The sequence below is a fragment of the Kogia breviceps genome, chromosome 4 (genome assembly GCF_026419965.1).
Source record: "Kogia breviceps isolate mKogBre1 chromosome 4, mKogBre1 haplotype 1, whole genome shotgun sequence".
Lineage (NCBI taxonomy): Eukaryota > Metazoa > Chordata > Mammalia > Artiodactyla > Physeteridae > Kogia > Kogia breviceps.
Window position 1 is genome coordinate 77,554,665 of NC_081313.1, and position 10,393 is coordinate 77,565,057.

The following is a 10,393-nucleotide window of genomic DNA, read 5'->3' on the forward strand; positions in this document are numbered from 1 at the left end:
AGCAATGAGCAGGTGAAGAGCGAGGGGGTGCATGTTCCAGACAGAGGGAACAGTGTGTGTGAGGAAGGAAGAGACATTGCGCATTAAAGACAAACAGCAACAGCCCCAAACCTGGAAGAAGGCCTGTGGGGTTGTATCAGGGTGAGTGATGTGAAATGAGACTAAAAAAGCCAGCCAGAGCCAGATTACGGGGGCCCCAAAGGCCAGAGTGAGGATTTTGTACTTAATTCCAACAGTGATAGGAGGCAATTTAAGGGTTTAAAAAGAAAATGACACAGTGATATTTTCACTTTTAAAATAAGACTTTGGCTTCTGTGGAGAGGTTGATTAGGGAAGGTAAGAATGAACACACAGGTGGAGACCAGTAAGGCAACTGTATTCAGCCTGTTACTGCATCACGAATCTCTCTAAATTTTAGCAGCCTGCAGCAAGCACTATCTCATAGTTCATGGGTCAGGATCCCGGCACAGCTTGCTTGGTGTCACTGATTCAGGCCTCACAAGGCTACCATCCGGGTGTCAGCCAGAGCTGCTGTCATGTTTGACGCTCACGGGAGGGAGGAGCCACATCCACGCTCACTCACATGGCTGTTGGCCGGAATCAGTACCTCAGGGACCATTGGGCTGGGGACTTCCGGTCTTTGTAGTTGTGGCTGGAGGCTTCCCTCAGTTCAGTGTCATCTGGGTCTTTCCACAGGGCAGCTCTCAGCTCTCAGCAGCTGGATTCCTTCAGAAGCAGCAAGTGAGAGAAAGAGAACAAAATGAAAGCCAGAGTCTTTTTGTCACCCTCTCAGCTGTGGCAACCCATCATGTTTGCTCTATCCTACTTAGAGGTGAAAGGAAGAGAGGATCACACCACACTGTGAATACCAGAAGGTGGGGGGGAGGGTCACTGGGGATCATTTGCCACTGTGTAGCTCTTGCAATGGTCCAACTCAAAAATGCAGTTTGAACTTGGGTGGTAGCAGGACAGTTAGAGAGAAGTGCTGGTATTCTTCCTCTTGGCAAACAGGAGTAATATTTAGAAGACAGAATTGGAAAAACTTGATAGTTGCTTGGATATGGTGGATAAAGGAATGAGAGATTTTAAAGAAGACTCCAGATTTCAGGTTTGAGCACCTGAGTAGATACCAGCACTATTTGCTTATAGTGATATCCTGCAGGAAGGGAGAGATGATAAGTTCAGTCCTGGATATAGTAGGTTTCAGGTGACTCTGCAGTGTCTAATTTGACATAAGCAGATAGGTAGTTATATATTGAAATTTGGAGCTCATAAGAAGGTTATGGGTCATATGATAGAGTTTGCATTTGTTATCATAGAGATGGTAATCAAAGCCTGTCTTAGGTCTGGTTCCCTAGAAGCACAAATTTCCCAAGTGACAAGTGGTCACTGGGAATGAGGTGAGTAGACTCTAATTCTACCCTGGCTCCTGGATTCATCCATTCTACGTATTGGAGGCAGAAGAACACATAATGACCGTTGGCATAAGGTATATGTCATATCCTGAAAGCAACACCCCAACCTCACTGGGTGTCATCTCCAAGCTGTAACCTTAGTTGTCCCTCCAAGAGACTGTTCCAATCTCTATCAGGACAGTAATGGCTGGGTTATGCAGTACGTGAAAGACCAGCCTGTGTCTACTTTTAGTTTGCACCAGCACATCAATCTGACCCAGCTATGAACCAGACCTAGGTTTTTTCCTCTTCCGTCATTGGATGGGTTCTCAGGTATTACATATAACAGAACCATTTTAACATGCCCACGTCCTGGGGCCTTTGGATTTTCTTCTTGGAACTCTAATGAGGCTGTCCTGGCATCTTCACCTCATTTAACATGAATCACACATTTCTCACACCAAATGTGTGGTTTTGTTTCCCCAAACCAACCAATTTTCCAACTTCCTGGACACCAATTAGGTGTCCTACGATTCAATTATAACACTATCTGGAATTAGCTTAGACCCCACAGGTTAAGAGCTCAGTCCCAAAAGGCTGCCCTCCCTCACAACTTCAGACATTAATCACAAGTCCATGTTGTCACCTGTGTTCTGACTGACCAACTGTAAATCGAAGGTTTCTGTGACCCCCTCTTCAGGTTTGACAATTTGCTAGAACTGCTCACAGGACTCAGGAAAACAATTTATTTACTGTATAACCAGTTCATTATGAAAGGATACAGCTCAGGAACAGCCAGATGCAAGAAATGTACAAGGTAATGTGTGGGGAAAGGGAGTGGAGCTTCCATGTCCTCTCCAGGGGCACCACCCTCCTAGTACCTCCATGTGTTCACCAACTCAGAAGTTCTCTGAGCCCCATAGGATTTTTATGGAGGCTTCATTACATAGGCATGATTGAGGAAAACCTTCGTCATTCTTGATTAACTCAAACTCCAGGTATGATCCTAACCCTGGAGGTCAGGGGGTAGGGCTGGAAGTTTCAACCCTCTAATCACTGCCCAGAAGCCCTCCTCCTGGAGTCACCTCATTAGCATAAACACAGGGATAGTTGAAGGGGGCTTATCATGAATAACAAAAGATGCTCCTCTCATCCCTGACACTCAAGAAATGTCAAGGGAGTGCTGTGCTAGGAACCAGAGCCAAGAGCAAAATATTTGTTATTATGTCACAATATCACAGATGGGGATGAAGTAAACTGTGGATATACAACCCACACTTGATTGGCAACTGACTAAACTGCCTGATCTGTCAAATTATACTAGAAAGGTCATGATTCCTGAACTTATGTTTCTTTCACTACTCCCACTTCAACTAAATCCTCCTCCATAGGCACCCAAATATCTTTCTGTGCCATGTAGAATCTGTGTTAAAAAGAACAGCACGTTTCCTGACATCCACAACATTAGGGAGGAAGGGTGAAAAACAATTGCATAATTACCGTTTCGCAATTGGAACTGATTCTTCCAGTCTGAAATTGGTTCTTGGTCTCCCCTGGTGACATTGCAGAGCTTCATTATAAGTGGAGAAACTCGGTAGCCATGTCACACATTTCCCTGTGGTCTGAAACATTTAGTGAGATGATGACCTGTATTTATCTACAAAATTTGACACCATTAGCTGTTAGCCCAACATAACAGAGTGAGGATGAGACCATGACTTGTAATCTCAGAATTTAGATGTTTCTCTAAAAAACATCTGCAAAATGAACAGAAATTTCTTCTATTACTAGGGATTTTGATATTAGAGCAGATGCATTGTAACTAGGTAGCAGAGTGTGTATAATAGGCTGCGTAACTGTTGACTAATATTCAGTGCCCCATTTGCAAAAATTTTACACTTATCTCACACTTTGAAATTAGGTTTGGTCATATGACTTGTTTTGGTCAAAGAAATGTAATGGCAGTGACATACATATCCTTTCCTGGTGGAAGTTTAAGAACCTGTGTATTTTTGCAGTGCTGCCTTTCTCCTCTGCCTTGGCAACTGGCAGTTGTAGCCAGTGGTTCCTTCTCTGGCTGGATCCCTGGGTAAGGACAAAGTGATGTGGAGCAGAGCCCCCAGCTAGCATAGAAGGGAAATGTATTGTGAGTAAGAAATAGACCTTTGTAACTTTAAGCCACTGAGATTTGGAGTTGTTTGTTACCACAGCATAATCAACCTAACTTGACTGATAAAAAGTGTGTATTTCTACTGCACACCTCTATTATATATCTGGAGTCATTTTTATAAGAAGGAAACATTGGGGGGGAAAAGGTAGTGTGGGTGTAACAAGAAAAAATTGGTAGAAAATAGTCTTTAAACTGTCACTACAAATTGGTGAAAATAACCTACTTGTTCTTTCATGTTTAACTATATACTGCTGTAAAAATGATCAAATATTTTGTTTTAAGTGCTTGGGGGTAGGGAAGGAGGTGGAGGAGTTGGAACTTCAAAATACTAAATGTACAAAGAAATGGAAAGTTCTCCATATTTTCTAAAAGGATCAAAGAAAAGTGAACTAGTAGAAATACCTCTAACTACAGAGACCAAAAAAAACCCTGTTGGCTGGGTGTTTTTCTAACTCCTCATCTAGGATTAGCCTCTGGGTGTCACCCCACTCTGCTCGTCACATTTTAGAGGATCAATCCAATGCTTGGGATATTGGAGAAATCTATCAGATCTGCCTGCCACCCATGAGGTAGGCAAAGTATGACGGCCAAAAACTAGTTAGAACTAAAGAAAAGTCCCCAAAGAGCCTTTCTCCAAGTTGCTGAAGACTTTATCAGGTTGATATGTTTTCTTGGTTAGAAAGGATTTCTTTATGTCTCTTAGAGTGTTCCTCCGATTGAAATGTGAATTGAAAAGTCTGAAGAGATACATTTATGTATTGCAATATGATTACCACCATAGCATTAGCTAACACCTCTATTATATCACATAACTATTTCTTTTTTTGTGGTGAGAATTAAGATCTAATCTCTTAGCAACTCTGAAGTTTATAGTATGGTATTATTGACTACAATCATATATGAATGTATCAAATCAAAATGTTGTACATGTCAGTTAGATCCCCCCAAAAAGTTTGATGAGGTGATGAAATCAGGGCCTGACTTTAGTGTTCTTTGAAGAAAGTAAGCACGAGTTGCTTCATCTGACTTGAATGTATCAACAGCTATCTTTAATTGCTTTGCAGGGTATGTGTGTGTATGGAGGGAGCTGCAAGAAATTAGACATAATGTAATTGACCAGTCAGCTGTTTTCAAGGGTTTCCAGGGGTTACTTGAGAAATGTGGCATCAGTGCAATAAGGAGACCAGGTTTTAGATTCTTCTCCAAGCAGGATGAATCTGCTTCCACAAACAGTGTTTATAGCATCCCTTTAAACACAATACCCGGAATGGAATGAATTCTGCCTAAAAGAACCAAAGTGTAAGTAAAAAATGCTTAGGTTTACTGGACAGGTATGCAGTCTTACTTGGCCATGATATACATTTGCTGACAATGCTATAGAGAAGGAAACACTTGCAAATATCAATTGATTTTTTTAAAAAAACTTCTGTTTAAGTGCATAAACAAAAAACTACGGCTTAGTTTACTGCTATCTATAAAAGCAAGCAAAAAATTTCCATACTGTTTAAAGCGGGAAGGTAGGAAAATGAAGAAACAAACCCAAATTTTATCTCAGTGTAGCTAGAACAGAGCTCCGGAGCTCCATATTTATGTAGTCTGCCTGCTAGCCATGTCCACTTAAGTGTCTAACGGGCATCCAAACTTCTGTGTCTCTGCTGCACTCTTGATATTCTCCCTCCTTTAACCTGCTTTCCCTGCAATCATTCCCATCTCAGGAAACTAAAACTTCATTTCTCCAGCTGCGCAGGACAAAAACTTTGGAGTTACGTTTGGCTCTCCTCTTTTTTTCACACTGAATGCATCGGTAGATTTGGTCTGCTTTATTTTAAATACATATCCTGAATCTGACTACTTATCACCATCTCTCTTGTTCTCAATCTAGCCCAAACCATCACCAGTTCCCTTCTGGACTAAGCAAGAGCCCCTACTCATCTCCTTGTTCCCAGTCTTGTCCTCTTAGAGACATTTCTCACCAAAGCAGCCAACAGGAATTTTTTTAACATTTATTTTTTAAAATAACGTATACATATACATAATTTAAAGAGTCAAAAAATTTCAAAAGTTTATTACTTAAACTGCAGTCCCTTACCTCCACCCTGCCTCCATTTACTGCTTCCCAGAGGCAGCCACTTTGAATTCCTTTATCTGATTCTTTTGATATTGACCACATTTCATTCAGTCACCAGTGCCTGTGATTATATGATGCTACAAAAGCTGCCAGTTACACCATGATACGCCATGGGTTGAGACATATCCTGATTATGGACATGCTAAAATGTGAAAAAATGTCTCAGAATTGAAGAAAATGGTACTTTCATTTCTTTGAATAATATGGTTTTATATATATGTATATATATATATATATATATATATATATATATTCTTGATTCTTGGGTTTAGCCATTAAACATTGACCTCCTACTATGGAAGGTGAAGCTCTATTATGCTTTTATATCCTCTCCCCTACTGTCATACCCCTCATCCACATATAATGTAATATGATTGTATTAATATCCAACATCTTTGCAGTATGACTATATAAACATAGTCACAGCTGGACCACATAATATTCTTTAATTATCTTGTCTCTTTCCCGTTCCTTTCTGTTTTCCCCTGGAATTATTGTCTTTTAAAAAATTTGCTTACATTTCTATATAATTATTCTCAAATTCACTCTCCCGTGTATAAATCTCAGAAACTTTCAGTTCTTTGTCCCAGTCTTCTGAGCCCTCTAGCCAGGAGTGTGACAGCAGAGCTTGCTGCAGAGCTGTGAGCTTGGCATTTTTTTTCACCATCACCCTGGGATTCTTGTTCCTTCTCTCAACAAGCCCTTGTTCCTTGGATCCTGCATAGTCTTTCTTGGTTTGCTCCTTTGTATAGAGTGTCTATTGTATTACTTTTCTGAGAAAGTTTCAAAGTAATGTTTTGAAACCTTGCATGTCTAAAAATAATTTTATTCTACCCCTGCATTTAATTGCCTGGGTATGAAATTTCAAGCTGGAAAGAATTTCTCCCAGTATTTAGAAAGTGTTGCTCCATTTTTTCCCCTGTAGTCCAGTATTGCTCTTATGTGAAACCTGTCTTCTCCCCTTTTTTGAAAGTGCTCCTTTCTTTGTGACCAGGGTTCTGAAACTTCACAATGATTTGTCAGTAACTCCTTGAATTATGAGGGGATTCAAGGATATTCAAGGGGATGATTTCATCCCCTCCTCCCCAATATTCTCTTCTCCGTATTTTAAAACTTTTATTATTTGGATATTGACCTTGTGGATTGTTGTCTTTTTTACCTATATATATTTTTTATATTTTTGATTTTTCATCTTTGTTTACATTCCTCTATTTTCTATATTTTTTAGTTATTTTCTGGGAGGTTTTCATTCAGTCCTCTCACTATTTTTTCCTTTATTTCCAGTATATATTTTTTATTTCTTAGAATTATTTTATTCTCCAGATTTGTCTTTAAACAGTTAAGAATCCATTTCCTCTCTTCTCAGTCTGAACACATCAACATTTTTTGACCTTTTCTTCTTATGAAGTTTTTGTTTCTTCTAAGTTATTATTTATGTTTGTTGGCTTTGTCTTCTGACCTTAAGATGAGTAGCTATCCTCAAACATCTGTCAGTCCTGGATGCCTGTTCAAATTTAAGTATTAGACACCACAAAGCTCTTTTGGAAGCTGTGTGGCTGGGTTTCACTCCAACATTGGTGAAATGTTGAGCCATTTTGTTAACAAGCACCCAATATTAGTATCTTCAGATATTTTCTTTTGGGATAATCGTATTCCTCAGAGAACAGTCTCCATTAATCGCCTTTCTGATGTCTAATCACCTCCCTGCCAGAGAACTGGAAGCAAGTAAGGGAAGACAGCTGAGAGTCTCAACATTCAGTAGGTAAATTTCACTCAATCTCCCTCTTTTCAGTATGTACCCCTGCTCTCAAGTGATTCTCTGTCTCTTTATCCTGCTTTATTTTCCTTCTTAGTGACCTTCACTGCATGACCCATTATATATTCATCTGTTTGTTTATTCTTTGTCTTCTCCAATTAGAATGTAAGGTCAGTGAAAGCAGGGCTTTATCTCTTTTTTGTTCACTGCGGTATCCCCAATATCTGACAATAACATGTTGCATGTAGGATGTGCTTAATAAAAGTTTATGTAATGGGATAGGTTAAATCATATGAAATTTCTGCTATTCAACTATACGCAAATTCATATAGTTCAAACTAAATAAAAGAGCATCCTAGTGGCTAAGGATTAATAGCTTTTTCTTAGTGATAGGGAAGTGATTATAGGAGGTATTGAATATCTTTTTTAGTTTATTGTATGAAAGTAATCTAATAAATAGTGAGTGAGGAAACTCGAGCCCAGAGAAGTTAAATGACTTGCTCAAGATCAGACTATGTTAGGCAGTAGTAGAACCAGGACCAAAATCTTATACGTACCAGGCACTATTAGAGGCTCTGGAGATGAACCAGTGACTGAAGTAGACATGGCCTCTGCTGGGGATTTCTGGAAGTGAGAGAGATAAAAAACAAGCAAACAAGTATAATAGGGCATTGAATGGAATTGTTCTTATTATCTTGCAATTTCAGCCAAAGGCCCCAAACATAGGCAATATGAACCCTCATAAACTAAAGAGAGCAATATGGAGCTGTCAAATACCCCTCCAGGGCCAGACTGGTCCTTCAAATCTCACCCCAACAACTGTACCCAGCCTGTTCACTCAGAATACGGAAGTTCATAGAGAAAGGGGCACTGATTCACAGTAAAGGGTAGTCTTAGGAATTGAGAGCACTGTTGCTTTATCTGCGTTGCCTCTGTATTCAGACTGGCGATATGGTAAAGAGACTAGATTGTAAGTGCCCAGCCTGAATGCTTCTACTACTTGGTGCAACTGATTCCAGAGGGATTTAACGTGAAATTATGAGAGTATGTAAATATTAAATGTTCAAGCAAAATGACAAAAGAAAGCACATATCATTCATATTTCTCCCAGAGAAGATCAACGAGAAAGATTGAGGCGCTGAGTTACAGATTCCCCTGTTCATGATGTGAATCAAATTGGAGGGCTCTCCAACCACAGAGGCCTAAAAGAAGCAAAGTTGATATCCGTCATACACTCACTCATACTTCCAGTTCTTAGTATCTATCTTCATATTTAAAGGAAATGAGAAACATTTATTGAGCAGATGGCAGTCTACATCAGGGCCCATGAAGTACACCTGTGTCTCGCAGGCCACAGCTACAGTGGAAACAGCTGTTGACCTGGACGCGTGTGTTAGTTTTCCATTAGCTCACTGTTCACCAGGCCATCTGTAGTTCAGAGCTAAGTAAATGGAGTCATTTTTTCATGGTTGGCTCATTTCCATAGGTTGTTATGTAGAAAAACTGATAAAACATGATTGCTTCAAAGGGGGAAAAAATACCCCACTCAGAGATTCTGGCAAAGTTTCCAGGAAGGTCCTCATTAACAAGGCTATTCAATAAACTCTTACTGCCAGGTCATCATTAACAAGGCTATTCAATAAACTCCTACCGCCTGTAGGTACTTTACTAATCCTATGGCAGCCAGTGGTGGACGGGAAGTCTACTTGGATTGCTGTCAAATGTAGTGTGGGACAGAGGCTTAGCATATCCACATTTATGTTATTTTTCAATGGCACATTTCCTCCCCTCTCTCCCTTCCTTCTCCCTTCCTTCTTTCAGGAACATTTTTGCCAGTGATATGGCGATGAAGTGTTTTATAAGGTGAATGAGCTCTCAAGGTGTGAAATAGCACTTTTCTTCATTTATATTACAGGAGAAATCTCTGTTTCTTTCACCTGTTGAAATACACTTTCCAGGAAGGAAGGAACCATTCTGAGTATTGGGTCCTTATTACCTACCGTAGTATCTAGCACATAGTAGGTGCTCGATAATACCCATTGGCTGAAAGTATGAATAAATTATATACATATACTGGGAGGAATTTTTGTCATGAGCCTAGACGGTCAATCTGTATTAGTCTTTAAATAGCACACTAGAGATACAGGCTGAAAGTAGAATAAAAAATGAAGACAAGCAGGAAAACCCCCTAAACACAGCAGTATTTATAATTAATATAGAGGTAAATGGCACTTTATAATCTAATACTGAGGCAGTATACCTGGCTGCTTTTATTATCACTGATAGAAATTCCCTAGCTCACTTTCTGATTTTTTCTTCTAATAAATTGCCCTTGATTAAGATTTTCTTTAATAAATAAAAAATTCACATTTATTAATTACAGATACTGTGCAGAGGTGTTTTATCGATGTTTTTGCCTGTAAATTACAGGAAGCAGAGACCATCACTATTTTGGAGATAAAGAAATTGAAGGGTCTGAGAGTTTAATTTTCCCACAAGTAGTAAATAGAATGGCTAAGATTTGAACACAGGCTTACTTGACTGCTACATCACACTGTCTGTTAAATATCAGATGGCTGCTTTAGTGCTCCCTGGATATACCTCATCCCCTTGAATTCTATTTAGGATAGAATTTCCTGAGAGCTTTGTTCTTCAATCCTTCAGTTTTTCTTTTGCCCATGAATTTGATGACACTGAAGTTGCACCCATGACCTTTAGAATATGACTGGACCTGGGGCAGAGTTGGCTCTTATAGCCAATGAACACTGTGGTAGCTGCCCTCAGAAGCCATGAGAACCTGCAGGAAGAGGACTTGGGGAGGATGAACCCCACTTGCTCAAGAACACAGCTGAATACTCCTAGAGGGACCAGAACTCACCAGGGAGTGCAACATTGGCCACAGATGTGGATATCATGGACTTGGATAGAAGATGAACAAGTCAGAT